Raw genomic sequence first — 16,419 nt, forward strand, 5'->3', positions numbered from 1 at the left:
TAATCGAACTGACATGAAAATCTTTCGATTTCGAAGGTAATTTATTTAATCTACAAGTCTCGTAGAGACATGAGACATTTGTACGGAGGTTTTTCCCACCAATTCACCCAAAGTATCGAAAGGCATTTCTGGTTTGCGAACCAACTTCTAGCGTTTTCATTTTTACCTGGTGCTATACTAGCAATGTAATGCAAAGAAAAGAGACAAACGTATTACACCTTAGTTTGAGTGAGTGTAGCACCGACTACACCGGTGTAGTGCTTTATCAAAAACGAAAATGCCATTAAATGCCTCCGATCAGTCACTGCGTCTTTCAAGCTCTTCTACACAACTTTTTGAGGCTAACAAGCTCGGTATTCCACCAAGGTGTTCCTCTAGAAGCACGCATAACTCGCCTCTTGGTATACTACGTTTGTTTTATCCACAACCTCATCTAAGTCACTTTGAGATTCAATCGTCCGAAGATAGCCATGAAATGTAGTCGCCAAGCTCTCTTCGTAGAGATTCTATTTCGAAAATTTGGGATTACGGTATGTGATGATATGATCAAAGATGATTAGATAACGACAGTTTTAGATCATTTGGTACGAGCCAGTTTGCCAACTCACGCGTAATACCGTCAGAGCAGAGAGTTACATTTAACACATCTTCTCTGCCAGTTCGTGCAAATGTTGGGCGATTTTCTACATTAAGTATGTGCAGATTTGTACTATCTATTCCATCGATTCGGTACCTCTCATATTGATATCGAAGCTGCCCCAAATTAAGTGGTGGGCATTTACATCACTTCCGATTATGAAGAGAAATCGATTTCTGCCACAGTATGATACAACCCTTTTGAAATCATTAGAAGGTACTGGTTCATTATGCGGGAAATATGCCGAAAAATAGACACATTTCGCGTTTATGTTATCAACAGTCATATTGACCGTGACAGCACGAATATCGCGAATTGTGAGGTCGGATATTAAGTAATGCGTCAAATAGCACTATTCGCAAGTATACATGCTCGAGGCATTTCATGTGGATGTGTCATGCCATTTTTATTGAAAGCTATGAAGACGCGGTTAAATATCTTTCCAACATATAAGTTTTCTTTATTGAAATTCAGTTCTTGAACCAAAACTAAGCAAACTTTTCCTTCCTGCAAAAGGCAGGATAGATTCATAGTTGCTGTATGTTTATGCTAAAAATTAATTTGCGTTACTTTAAACGTACCTCAGCACTTATTGTACAGCAATTAGAAAATACCAAACACATTTGCATATAACCGCATATAGTGAACCCCGAAAAGGGTATTAGAGACACGACCACCATTTCAATCTCACGATTTGGGAAGAAATAAACGTCCACTGTATCAGAAATTCGCGTAACACAGCAAGGGTAAGACCCACGACACTCCGTATGTGACTGGCATATTTTAGTCTTGTCAGCCATTCAGTCCTCCACACGGAGAAACACTTTGACTATAGGACTCCTGTTTTTAGTCGCCCTTTACGACATGGGAACAGTGGATCAATTCGTGGTTGAGATTCTTCAACCAGCCGGATGCCTCACGGCCTCTAGGCCCGTTTTGTTCAAAGAAAGATAATAGATTGTAATCAACCTCCTAGTGAACCACAGCTACAGCTGTTGTTAGTCACCTCTTACGACATGGGAACAGAATCCCAGTGGGTCAATTCTTTGCTGAAATACTGCCAGAGATTTCAGCCGCCGGATAACACACGGCTGGCATTTCCAATTCGTACGGGAGCAAATCCGATGAGCTCAGACATAGTTGCTCACTGCGATGTCCTGGACTTCATCTATCCTGAACTCTGCAGATGAAGAAAATAATCGGACAGTCGTCAAGAAGGACACAGTAGCAGACCAGAAACCGGTAGGGATGCTGGTGGACAAGAAGGCTGTGAGAGTAAAAATCAAGAGGCCGACCCATTTCATGTAGGAGACGAACCACTGCTACCAGTATTTAGATTCCTTAATTTAAGTCTACTATCGCATTAGATCATCATTCAACCTTCGACGGATATGAAGTAACCGAACAATTGTAGCTATAGGAGGGAGTCTTAAACGAAAGATATAAAGGTACGGGATCCTAGACGGCCACAGAAATCTGATCTGTGCCAACTTGAAGCCCAGCCGATTTAAATCGATACCCTTTCAAACGCAAGAATCGCAGATTATATTACAGTAAAACGTTATTAGAAGAAAATGTTGCACATTTATTGTAATTTAGATATATTAGGGTTTGGCGATTCTTATTTCTCTCGAATGAAAATTCCAACTTTACACTTGATACATGCCATCAACTGTACAAGCTGTTGGTCAACCAACTGACTTTTTTCTAATATCTGTTGATTGAAATATCATCCTAATAATAATAATAATAATGATCACTCTTCAATATAACTTTGTTGATACCCTAATACATTTCGATTGGGTTTATTTCTGTCTGAATGACGTCTACGTCATTATCGCGGCACCACTGTTGTGCATTCAAACTGTGGTGATTACTTGCTGTTACTTGTGGGCTAGTAATATTCTAGCAACATCTATTCAAGTAGGTAAGATAATCTTTGTCGATTCAGTGGTATTCTGGTAAGGGCAAATGTTAACTGTACACATAGAGACACAGTGGTAACCCAAACAAATACTCATGGGTTCAAACACCACATAGCACCTTTAAAAGACCTTAAACAATGTCCGTGCCATAGTTCACAACCATCAAGACATCATAAAATGGTCTCAATAACCCTTAAATACACCAACATATGGTATTTTATATAGGATCTACCGGACCATGGTGATGGTATTTTCATGAGTTGAATCCATGTCAAACCCTATGAGCATGGGGGTATTATGGGCTTTCCGTTTGCTCGATAATACTGTTAAATATACCGATAACGAGAGGAAGGATTGATATTATAGTTGCTTCTGATTACTTTTCTAGGTAACCAAATGAATTTCCCTCCACAGGAAGTAACCGAGTCTGTTAGATATTGTAGGAAAAGAAATAAGCAATTCTTTATCGGATGCGATGCAAGCTCCCTTCATACGCTACCTTCCAACCTTCGTTCGAACCGGTCACAAATCTTGATAGCTCCTGGTTTACCTAGAGTTTTTCAACAGCAACAGTCTTTCTCAAGGCTACCTATATTTTCGCTCGATCAGTCTTTCTCAAGACTACCTAGATTTTTTTCGACAATTAGTCTTTCTCAAGACTACCTATTTTTTCTACTCAATCAGTCTTTTTCAAGACTAAAACATTTTTCAAGATCAATTCAGCCTAAAGAAATATTTAATTCTTCCAACATGCCTGGGTCCTCCCAGAAAGGCCGTGTGCCAAAAATTAAAGGTAAACGGAAAAGGGTATCTTCTCCACCCGAAAATTCAATTGACTGCAGCAACTCATTCGATGTTTTATCCGAATGTGAAGCTGATGAAATTTCTAAATTTCCTCGCATTGTGCATAATGCCAATGAGAAGAAAACGCAATCACCTCCGCCTATAATAGTGATGATCTCCGACTTCAAAGCCTTTCGAACTGAGCTTTCGACGTTCCTTCCGGACGTGAGGGTCTCTTTTCAGATTGGCCGAAGAGGAGAATGTCGAGTTACAGCAGAGGCACTGATTGAACACAAACAACTGCTCCAGCATCTTACGGAGAAGTTATATAAATTTTATTCATATGATTTCAAGACAGATAGACCATTCGAGGCTGTCTTGAAAGGGCTACCACAAGGTCAAAGTTTGGATGAAATAACCAACGAATTGAACAATTTATAGACATGGGGGCAGAATTCAAAATCTGACCCAGTGTCGTAGATGCCAAGGCTTTGGGCACGGTACAAAAAATTGTCATTTGGATTTCAAATGTACGATCTGTGGTGATAAGTCGCACACGAACCACAAAAAGTTTCAAATGCGCTAATTGTAGCGAAAATCATAAATCGAATTTCTGGGATTGTCCTGTTCGAGAAAAAATTATAAATTCTCGTTCTAGACAACAAAAACAACAGATAAAAATGTACCTACTTCTTCAGGTACACTTCAAGAAAACACGTCCAAACGTGTTAATCCGATTAAAAATAGATTAACAACTTCTTCTACCCCTGTCACACCATCCTAAAATGGTGTGTCATCTTATGCTTCAGCAGCAGGTAACAAGGCCAAAATAACGGCTACCGTTACCACGCCTACAAACTCGTTTGCACCCAAGCGTCCTTTAGTCCATTATATCTATGTAGCGTAACGGAAGAAAAATTAAAATACTTGCAAGACTCTATGTTACCTATGATGATTGCCATGTTAAATTCTACCTCCATGTTTGAAGCTTTTCAAGCGGGTTGGGAATTTGCCAACAAAATTGTAATGAAATTAAAGTTAAACAATGACTTTAAATAATCATTTAAATTTATTAAATTGGAATGCTCGTTCATTAAAAACGTGCGAAGACGAATTTTTCAACTTCTTGAGGATACATAATGTGCATATAGCCGTTGTGACCGAAACTTTTTTAACGCCAAATATTAAATTGAAGAGTAACTCTAATTTTGTTATTCATCGGTTTGATCGAATTGTTGGATTCGGCGGAGGAATCGCAATAACGGTTAATCCCAGGATCAAACATTCCGTTACGCCGTCTTTTGACACCAAGGTAATCGAGAGTTTGGGTATCGAAGTTGAAACTAATCTTGGTATCATTTTTATTACTGCAGCCTATTTGCCTTTTCAGTGCACTGGCGAGCAAATTAATTTCTTGAAAGGAGACTTACAAAAACTTACAAGAAATCGGTCGAAATTCTTCATAATCGGTGATTTTAACGCCAAACACCGAGCCTGGAATAATGTTCAAAGCAATTCCAACGGTAAATTACTTTTTAATGATTGCTCTGCTGGTTATTATTCAATTTTGTTCCCGAATGGTCCTACGTGCTATTCGTCTGTAAGGAATCCATCAACAATTGATTTGGCTTTGACAGATCAAAGTCACCTTTGTAGCGAATTGATTACACATGCTGACTTTGATTCTGATCATCTACCAGTAACTTTTTCACTTTCTCAAGAAGCTGTTTCCAATCCCATTAGCTCAGTGTTTAATAATCACAAATCGAATTGGGAAAGATACAAAATTTATATTGAGAATAATTTTAATCATGACCTTGATTTACAAAATAAAGCTGAAATTGATACGACATTACAAAATTTAAATAATTCTGTAGTTGATGCTAGAAATTTATCAGTACCAACAACATAGAAAAAATTTAATACTCCTATTATTGACGACGATCTTCAACTTCTGATTCGCTTGAAGAATATTCGAAGACGTCAATATCAACGTTCTTGATCCTGCTATGAAATGTATCTATCAGGATCTACAAAAAGAAATTAAGCATAGATTCATACTCTTAAGAAATGAAAATTTCGCGAAAGAGGTTGAACAAATCAAGCCAAATTCTAAACCTTTCTGGAAACTTTCTAAGGTTCTTAAGAAACCTCAGAAACCAATTCCAGCTTTGAAGGAAGGTGACCACATACTTCTTACAAACGAAGAAAAAGCTCAAAAACTTGCTCAGCAGTTTGAAAGCGTCCATAATTTCAATCTCAACGTTGTGAGTCCTATTGAAACCGAAGTCTTACAAAAATATGAAAACGTTTCAAATCAAGTATTGTCTCTAGACGATATTGTTGAAACAAACTATGATGAGATCAAATCCATCATGAAAAAGTTAAAAAATATGAAAGCTCCAGGTTATGATGGAATTTTCAACATTCTTCTTAAAAACCTTCCCGGAATCACCATGAGATACTTGGTCAAAATATTCAATAAATGTTTTGAATTATCATACTTCTCTGAAAGATGGAAAAATGCCAAGGTTATTCCTATTTTGAAGCCAGCTAAAAACCCAGCAGAAGCATCTAGCTATCGACCAATTAGTCTATTAGTAAATTATTTGAAAAAATCATCCTAACTAGAATGATGTCACATATCATTGAGAATTCTATTTTTCTTCTTGAGCAGGGTCATTAGAACAGGCTTAATATCGTACGGGCTAAATCTTTGTCTTCTGCTAATGAGGGTCGAGCTTAGGCAGTATAACTACGAATCACCCGAGTTCACTAGCATGTGTGCTGGTATCGATAGACGTGTCCATCTTTACCGTGATAACCGACGGTCGGGCCCTTTGAGAATTTTCCATTTCAGTTTATATGGGAATTTGCTGTGTGGCCGCACTCTTCAACCCGTAACTCCGGTACTAGAAGTCCAATCAATAAAAAATTCAATAGCCTATAGGAACCTTTCATTTCAGACTAAGTTTGTGCAAATCGGTTCAGTCATCTCTGAGAAACAGATGTAACATTTTTTCCACATACACACACATACATACATACACACAATAACGCGTCCGTCAACGGTTGCGTGAGACATTCTTTCATCGGGGAACTCCCCACCGAGGTAGGCTAGCTCCACCGTCGGGGACTACGCCGAGTAGCACCGAGCACGACAAACCACCAGTATATGTTCGTTGGGCACCAGTGAAACGGAAGGTACCCTCCAAACAGAATCGCTGGATCGACCACGGCATCCAACTGGTCAACGTAGAGAGGAGGGCATGATATGGCGGTTATGAAACCAGCGAAATCTAGCACGACCAGTTAGACATCGAATCATGTGAAGTGCATTAGCATGTCTCTCCCCGAAGTAGTCATTTTAAATGGAATCTGGGGGATCAGGCAAATGTCGGACTCTTTGGTAGAGTTTAGAGGAGTAGGGTTCAGGGTTATCTTCTCTGTTCAGAGTCCCTTACTCTGGCACATGATGGACGAAATCGGTAGTATGGTCTAACTACTGAACGTGTGCTGGGTTGCGTAAAAGCTTTACCACCAAGTAAAAAAATGTATACACACACAGACATTTTCCGATCTCGACGAACTGAGTCGAATGGTATAAGACATTGATTTTTTTTTTCGTTTGAGCATCAAAGGCTTGCTTGTGGAGCGACAACCGGTGCCATGCGAAGTACTATATCGAAAGCATTAGATGCAACATTGCATCTCCTTCCACTACATCAGGTGATACAATTAGAGGCGAAAACAAGCTCATTGGAAATAACAATTATTATGTAGATATTTAACTAAACAATTATTATGTAGATATTTAACTTGGTCATTGCAAATAACGATTGGGTGTATGCGATGCTAAACTTTGAAACTACCTATAAAATTACTGAGACTGAACGGTCAATTTGGGAACATGGTCCTATTCTTCGACTTCGACGGCTGTGATTTTCTACACATATGGGTGAAAAATGGACCGTTTGACAAGATGTGGTATTACAGGACCAGAGGAACACAACTATCGCCATGGGATACTAACCGACAGTGTTTCGAGCAGAAATATGTGCAATTCAAGAATGCAGCTACGTGTGTCTGAATAGAAAATACCGGTATGCAAATATCTACATTTTCTCAGATAGTCAGGCTGCGCTCAATGCATTAAGGGCTCCTACATGTCGCTCAAAGCAAGTATGGGAGTGTATTCTTGCACTCCGGTGCAATTGGTGGAGAAAAATCTTATCAATTTATACTAATTTACAGGTAGGGGCGGATGATCTAGAAAAATTGGGGGGGGGGGGAGCCTGAATTTATATTTTGATTTTGAAATGAAATATTCTGTATATATCTTATATATATATATATATATATATATATATATATATATATATATATATATATATATATATATATATATATATATATATATATATATATATATATATATATATATATATATATATATATATATATATATATATATATATATATATATATATATATATATATTCTGACTATCCAGAAAAATAATGAATGTTTGAAAACTCAATCGACCCACCCATGAGTCAATTTCTAGTCCCACCAGGAAGACTTACACCAAATTTGAAGCAAATCGAACAAGTCTAGCTACCGGCCAACGTGCCTGAAGTTTGTATGGGATTTTTCGACAATTCACATGGAGAAAACCCACTAGCACGCATTTTCACCGTTAGGTGGCATAAGTGTATGCTTCATATTATCACTGTAAGTGAAAATAAGAAACGATACGGGCCATTTTTTCTTGTCACTCTAATATGCACTTGTTCAACAAGCTAACCAGCGAAACTTTTCCACAAAGGAAAAACGATCGACTTTATCCATCTCCTGGTGGAGTTGGGTTAACTCCGGGTCACTGTAGATTAACAGCGAGGACCTGTGCTGAGATGCTGAGAAGTTAAACCAAAGTGGCGGCACTGGAGATATCCTCTAGGGGAAAAGTTTTTTTGCTTTAAAGTTGGCACAGTGTGTACATTTTTGAAAAAAAATGGCGAAGAACACAATTAAGTTTTTATTACAGATTTATATTTGTATGTTTTTGATGACGCTAAAGAATATAAAAATATGAATTTGAAGTTGACTTGAAACTGAAACTAATTTAAAATTCTTCAAAAATTTGATTGTTTCTGGGAAAGGAGTGCGGAACCCCAGTACCCCTTCTCTGGATCCATCCCTGGTTCCTGGACATTGTAGAGTTTCAGAGAATGAAAAAACAAAAAAAGATCTTCCTTTGATTTTATCGGCTCAGAACCATTCTGTAGAGCCTCAAATCGAATTTAAAAAGTGAGAAATCATAGTTATAAAAACAATTGGACCACCTTAACTGGACTAAGGCAATCAAAGAAATTTATTTGAAATATGCATCATGACAGGACTATATACCGAACACTCTCGGAGTAAATTTCATTTTAAGAAAATTGGTAACTTTACAAACGATGCATGCCGCGTCTACGAATCTAAAAGTGAAACATCATAGCATCTGATCCGAGTATGCGGCGTATTGAGGAGAATTTCGATATTTGGATTGCCAATCCCAAAGAGGTAGTAAGCTGCGAATTTTAGGGCATAACTGGGAAGTGTGTGTTTCTCAATAAAAATAATCACCAACCAATTTAGTGATATGTCATAGTAGATAGTACACTTAGATTAAGGAAGAAACATACCGCGATAGATCTAAATACTGTTTAAATTGGTTCGTGTCCCACAAAAAACACTGCTGTCCTTCAAGATAGAAAAACAGTTTCAATGTACTAAACACTTAAAACTAATCCGCATAAAAACACTCAATTGTGTGTTTATAACTATAACGATATAACGATATTCCAAACCCACTTCACGCGGTCCGCAACTATTCAGTAAAGTTCCAACATTCTGATTATCGTTGAAGTAATATCGAACAGAAGCGAAGGCCATATGACTCTGAAACTGTTCTACCAATCTTTACAATACCACATTTCCATCGTACCATTGCCGCAATAATTTCGAAATGTAATTGGTACAAGAAAACATTAATTCCACACATTCATGGTGTTGCACATTCGCTTCGTGCCAGTTTACTATTGTTCCAGAACGCCATCAGCAGCGTTACCACTAAATGTGCAAGCAAGCGGGAGGGGAGGAGACATTTATTGTTTCCCTGCTCACAAACTCATTTCGTACCAGCGGTGAATGCATGCATGATTATTTCATAACAATGTCACATGGTGCCCGCTTCCATCAGCGTCAAATCGCAATAACGTAAATGCCTTTTCCGCTGCATGCAACAGGATGGGTTGGTGGGTGGCCAGTCGGCACATATTGGGGAGGATTTTCCTTGCCCGTAAAACTTGGAATAGTAACATAACAAAAAACATACGGTCGCGCACATAATACAATATACATACGGGTTGAAACCTACGGCATGAATAAATCCAGCTTAACGTACGCCTCTTCGTTCTGTGTTCACGCGGTATTAGGAACCACCAGCAATCAATGTGAATCACAGATAGTCGTTCGATATTCCATGCATGCCATTGATGCACACTCAACCATTCAGGGTGTTGATTTATTTTCAGTTACCACTAAATATATCCACTGGCGTGCACTGGTACACTTTAGGCTAGATGTCACGCAAGTAAAATATTTGCTCTACTGCCACGCTGCTCGCTAGTGAGCAAACCGATGCATCTACACTGTCAATATCCGCGTTAATTTCTCTGTAGGTCGAGGTCACACATATTTCTACACAATTTCTTCTTACAAAATTTGCCTTTTCCTACGACCTTATTCCGCAGGCTAGAATAATCCGCTCTTCGGTATCCGTGGACCACCAACCGTATAATTATCACATCGTCATCACATTTCACCGCACGCTTTTACACAATTTTCCCAGACTTCCGTTTCGTTTCTATTGAAGTTTGCCACCCGCTAACCGAAGCGTCGGCGAATGTCGACCACGAAAAGCAACAAATTCCTTCTTTCGCCAGACCGTACGCAAACACAGCTCCTTCAGTAGTTGTAGTGCTTTGGTATAAACAGTTTCCATGGAAGCAACTTTCCTTTCACGCACCACAATTTTTATCCACAGCTGAGAACAACGGCCGCGATTTTTTGCATCCTTCGAAATCAAAACCTCGTCGTAAACTAACATCCTTGTTGCGTGAAAAGTGCTTCTATATGCAGGAGCCCGTGCAGCCGCAGGATGCTCGCCAGCAAGAGAGAAAACCCCATTTTCCCCAACACCAATGCTGTCAGTTAGCTGGCAGAGAGCTTTGCTTGGAAAATTGCTCCCATTTCGGCTCTGCTGAGAATTACCTGAACATTTCATTATGTTGCTTCTACGCTGTTCGTGCACCATACATAGATGAAAATTCTAAGCAACTTGCATCGTCCGATGAATACCTTCCTTTAAACGTGGTAACTCGTTACAACATACAAATTTTGTAGTTAATAGCAGGTGAACTTTTTTTTCCTCTGTTTCAAAGTTCAAGCAGCCAAAATGAATTTTAATTGCTGTATAATTTGACACGTAGCTTTTCTCCCAGCACAGCAGCTAAAATCGCTTCCGTGAGGTAGGTGACTAACCGCAAAAGAAGCTTCACTTTCAAACTGACATCGTTTTCCGCTTTGCGAAAATTTTTGTCGAACGTTCTACTCGCGCAGTGGTCTTTTCATCATGACGGCGATTGCCAGCCAATCAAATGCTTTTTTTCAATCTCAAGATTGCCTGTTAAAAATGCATACAATGTTTGCACTTTATATCGCGCACAGTTAAGAATGGATGCACTCAGGTTAATGCATAATGCAGAAATTTGCACACAATGTAAACTTGGTTTCTTTTACGTATAAGAATATCAAAGGCGTATTATACGTGAGCCATAATTTGTCGCTAGCGAAACGAAATCGATTGGTATTGAATTTGAACTTGGATATTGGAAGATCAGAAGTGAAACAGTCGAGCAATTAGCGCCCTACAAATTCAAAGCATGTCCCTTCGGAAGTCGCGTAAATGGCTCACTAAACGAGGAGCCGCTAGATCTCAAAGACGATTTCGCTCGCTTTTCAGAGTTCTGTGCAGTCAGTGAAATTGCACGACTGCCGGAAGGATATAGAACAGCTTTAACAGAAAACTTTTATATATTGTAAAAGTCTAACAATCTGGTGTAGGTTAAAGAATTCAAGGGAAAGAATTATCTTCTTTCTGATTTAAACAACTCAACATTTAAATTCGAAGGGCAAATTTTATTCAACAATTAACTTAAAACTTAACTTTAAACTCCCCTGAAAAGAATATTCATTTCTAAAATTGAACTGAACTGATTGAATGACCCACGCTTTAAACATAAAAATTGAATCCAAAACATTTTACACCTCAATACTTTTATCGAGAGAAGACAAGTACTCGTCATAGCTTAATATTGTCAATTTTTAATACTACTTCGAAGAGAATTGCTACAGCTGTATCAGGACTTCTGGATTCCCGTCCATTAAATATTCCTTGTCTCTAATATATAATCAATGCGACAAAGTAGAAATTATACCAAGTATGAAATATTGCGAGTTAACAAGATAAAGTTCGTCAAAATTTACCCATTCAACCGATCGTTTTCAAACTTTCAGAAAATTAAATAAAAATTTTTCACGTGCTCGTACTATCCTCTCAACCCTGCTCATAAAATCTTGGATAACGTTTGGACTAATTTAATTTAATGTGGAAATCCATTTTTTCCACATCTCTACTTTGTAGAGCCACCGTGGGACGTCAGAAGTGAAAGTAGATACTTTTTAAGACATTCATTCAAGTACTCCGCTTCCCACACGAGCAAATTGCCCGCCAAATCGTGCATTTTTTGGAAAACTTACTCATATTCCCCCTTTTGACTTCCTCAGGGACGTCGAACTTATGACAAATAGTGAAAAAAAAGAACACAAGAAGCTGCCGGGAATCTCATTCACATAAGTCTCGTCATTCAGGACAAGACAATGCAGTTTCTTCGACAACTGAGTGTACAGCTTGCGCACATGTGATCATCACACCTCATACTACCCTTCTTCACGATTTGGCGCCTATTAGATTTATGTGTGTATTCCTGCACGTTTTTATGAAATCTTACGCAAAAGCTTTTCTTAAATGTGCCAAATTGCGAAGAATGGCAGATTACAGCGAGGAAATCATGTGTGCGGAAGCTGGCATAGTGGCACCTGTCAATACAAAGTTGTGACAAAATTATGAAAATTGGCTTTTGTCGCAAAAAATGGGGTTTTAAACTAAATTTGGGTCGCTGAATTAATTTCTGTCATCAGTTTTGAAATTCCATAATTCTTTTTTTCAAAAAACTTTATGTAAATCCATCTGAGGCATTGGTCATTAAAGGGTTAATATACACGTTAGTAATAGTAGCCAATCATATCGGATAACAGAAATTGTTGACAAAACTAATAAAAATCACTAATTTCTCAGGAATTTGATATTGTTTAGGCAACGAATTTGTAAGAAGATTTATGAGCTACAGGGCGTCTCCATATGAGTATTTTCAAAAACATAGATATAAAAACTTCGGCGCAAAAATGCGCAAGATGATGCTTACATATCTTCAAACTAAACTGGAATTTGAACCAGATTCATGGTAAGTGACCCATGGGAGACTATTTTAAAGATTGGAAGACGTATATAGATAAATATACTGTTATGACATTGAATTTCTCAATTGGGTTTTCTTAATGCAACCCAAACGAAAACAATTTCTGCACAAAAAGCTTACATCTATAGCTAAGCATATTCATTCTTCTTTCCAAAAAACTCAAAACTTCTCCAATCGGCAGTGTAGTTCTTGAGATATTGAAGGTTCGAAAATGAATTGAATTGAACAGAAATCCTCAACATCACTTGCTTCAACGACATGTTAAAATTTTATTTTCATCCGATTATCGTAAAATTTTGAGATAATTTTGTTCAAAGTGAGAGAAAAATAAAATAAATATTTGCAAAAGAATTACAAGACATTGGTTTTTAGGGATTTTTCACTCGTCGTGCCACCACTGTGCATGGATAACGAGGAAGTTATAAAGCAGAAGCAGCAACTTGGACAGTTTGACATACATACATGACTTGGGTGGCAATTTTCTCGCATGGAAAGCGGTGCACCCCATTCGTGACAACCTGAACGCTCAAAGGGCAGGTGTACTTGAAAGAATGCCTCCAAAAGTATCTATATCCACTTTTCGATATGTCCCTACGCTTTACTGTTCGGGTTTAGCCTCGTATGATTACTCGAAAGATGTTCTGCTGTAGCACACGACTATAGCGTGAAATGTCTTACCAACGGATGGTAATCTTTCGAACGCACCGGAATTGCGACCAATTGAAAAATACTGGACAATCATGAAGCAGGATCTCCGAAAGTATTCCATAAGAAAACAGAAATAAGGAAAAATGAATTTCTAAATAAAAAAAAGTTGGCCCAAACGTTGTATAAGGCCGTAATACAGTGACGTAGCCCAGGGGGACGTTAAACCCTTTCCCCCAAACCAAAATAATTGATTTGAGAAAAGCTTAATGCTGACTAATTTAATTAAATATGGTACAATATTATTTTTGGAAGCAAATTGTCTGATCGCTACATTGCACAGTGGATCCACACAAAAGCTGACAAAACCTCGAAAGTAGTTTGAAATAACTGAAAATATCATCTAAGGTTAATTTTGGTGCGCTGAACTCGATTTTGATTAAATTAGGTCGCTAAAATAAAAATTAGACAGCCTTGGGTGGCTCTAAATTTTTTTTTTTTTCGCGAAAGTGAATTTTATTAACTTTTCAAAACAGAAACTTCGTAAGTGAACTGAAACATTCTGATTTCCTAGGGTAGTCCTTAGTGACGATTTTGATGAATTTGTTTGTAGATCATCATTCCAATCTGAATATCATCGTAAAAAAATCATCCCTTCATAGCTCCTTAAGAGATAATCGTGATGAACTAATTTAAGAACGTATGCGTTTATAGTTATAAAAGATAACGTAATAAAGTTATAAAAGATAGCATATCTTAAGGTGTTAATAAGGTGGTGAAATGCCTTAAATTCTTGTTTAATTGAGAATGCCTTAAATTCTTAATTAATTCATTAGAGGTAGAAAAGACCACTTCACACACTCACGCGTTTACCTTACATCGGTCACCAGTAAAGCTAAACGACCAATACCTACCAAAGAGATAGGATTCACGGAAAGATACAACAATAGTTGCAGTTAGTTTGCATCGTTGGCTTCTACTTATTTGAATTTTTCTATACTGCAGATAACTGTGAAATTGTAGAAACACGAGCCATAGTAGCAAGACAGATAAGGTATACTTACATTTGTTTCCAGGAAATCGCCCCAAACACTGAATTTACAAGCAGCCTACAGAAAAAATAAATCCACCGATGAATAATAATGCGAAACTTCATGAAATCAAAAAATACCATGCGTGTCCATGAAAAATCTTTAATTTACAAATCACCAAATATCAACCTTCGGCGCTGCGCTTGTGACGAGGGCTATCACGACATCGAGCACGTTGTCTGGGTATGCGCCGGGTACTTGGACGCCAGGTCTCAGTTAAAGGATTCCCTTCGGGCCCGAGGTAGACCACCCAATGTCCTAGTCCGAGATATACTGGCAAATCGTGATTTCCCCTATATGTCCCTTATTTATACTTTCATAAAAACGACAAATATCCCAATTTAGCCCCTCTCGTTTTATTTCTCATTTTAGAAGCTTTCTCCTGCCTTGTGGGACCGATCAGCTCCAGACTACAACTATGTAACCGCCGTCGCACTTACCACTACGGAAACTGAAGCGAGAGCGACTCAAGGTCCGATGACTTTTGAAGGATTCCCCGCAGGTCCGAAGAATACCATCCGCCAATCCGACCTACTAGACTGAGGCGGTAATCTTTCGCTGATCTCCCGTTTGCCCGAAAGTTGCAAGTTTTGCTCTTCTCTCCCGGTCACCATCTACGCTTTCTCTCCCCTGTCCTTGATACAACTGCTTCTACAGCCCCCCTCTGAATATCTTGACCAAGCATAAGTCTCCGCTAAAAAAAGTTCAAATTTGTATTCTGTATTCCTAGTCTTAAGATAGTTGTAATTTTACCTCTTTGTTAAAACTATTGTCCCCCATCTTGTAAATAGAATTGTACCCCTAGTCTTAAAACACCTGCGAATTTTCTCATAAATATTTGTTCCCCCTTTTGTGTACCAAACTATATTGTTAGTTTTAAGACAACTGTAAATATTTCCTAAAAATTATTACTATTGAATTCCTTGTTTTAAAATTTTTTCATAAAAAAAATCTTTTGCCCCCTCTCTTGTATATAGAATCTTATTTCTAGTCTTAAGATAGCTGTAAAATTTTTCTTTTTAAAAAAAAATATTTCAACATTGTAACCTCCTAGTTTTAAAATATCGAAAATGTAAAAACAAAAGAATTTGGCACCGCCAAGCTAACGCATTTGTGCCTATCAAATAAACGAAATGAATAAAAAAAAACCTTCGGCGCAAAACGGCGCGAGATGACACTATGATTTTTGAAAACTTGGTAAAATTTTACGTAAGTTGTACTAGGTGAGATCCTTTAACACGCTTTTACCGATAAAGAGATGACACTATGGATGTAAATGAGTCTGCATTAAACAACATAGTTATATTCATTTCAATGGTAACTTTTTAAATACTCATTATTTCTAAAATAAAAATACACCATTGAATTCCTGAGATGATTTTCTATTAGAAACGCCTATATATGTTGTTATTAAAGCGAGATGAATTAGAATGAACAAAACCTTTTTGTCACTCAAACTGTTGCAGATTTCCAAGACCTTGCACGGTTCAAAAAATGTAGCACTTATATTTTCCAATCGATTGACTCAAAAATTTGGCGAATACAGTTTTAGGTATGGTAAATTTAGGAAAAAATATAAAAGGTATGAAAATAGACAATAAATTTTGGGGGTTTTGTCCGGCTCGGCCACACTGTGCATTGAGTGCCTATTGTTTTAGGCATCATGAGGACTTTTGGAAAATAGTGGGAAT

General features: G+C 37.8%; 1 protein-coding gene across 5 annotated transcripts in view; it reads right to left on the minus strand.

The window, feature by feature from the left end:
* The window catches only part of LOC131683754 (lachesin), a 332,969-nt gene extending 322,489 nt beyond the window's left edge, over positions 1–10,480 (minus strand). For 4 of the 5 annotated variants that reach the window (XM_058966018.1, XM_058966017.1, XM_058966013.1 and 1 more), the window contains exon 1: positions 9,770–10,480. The gene's annotated coding sequence lies outside the window, so the exon portion shown is untranslated. Of the gene's footprint in view, positions 1–9,755 lie in introns of all 5 variants that reach the window. The other variant, XM_058966014.1, reaches the window with a different exon arrangement.
* Between the last annotated feature and the right edge of the window lie 5,939 nt (positions 10,481–16,419).

Source organism: Topomyia yanbarensis, chromosome 2 (genome assembly GCF_030247195.1).
Source record: "Topomyia yanbarensis strain Yona2022 chromosome 2, ASM3024719v1, whole genome shotgun sequence".
Lineage (NCBI taxonomy): Eukaryota > Metazoa > Arthropoda > Insecta > Diptera > Culicidae > Topomyia > Topomyia yanbarensis.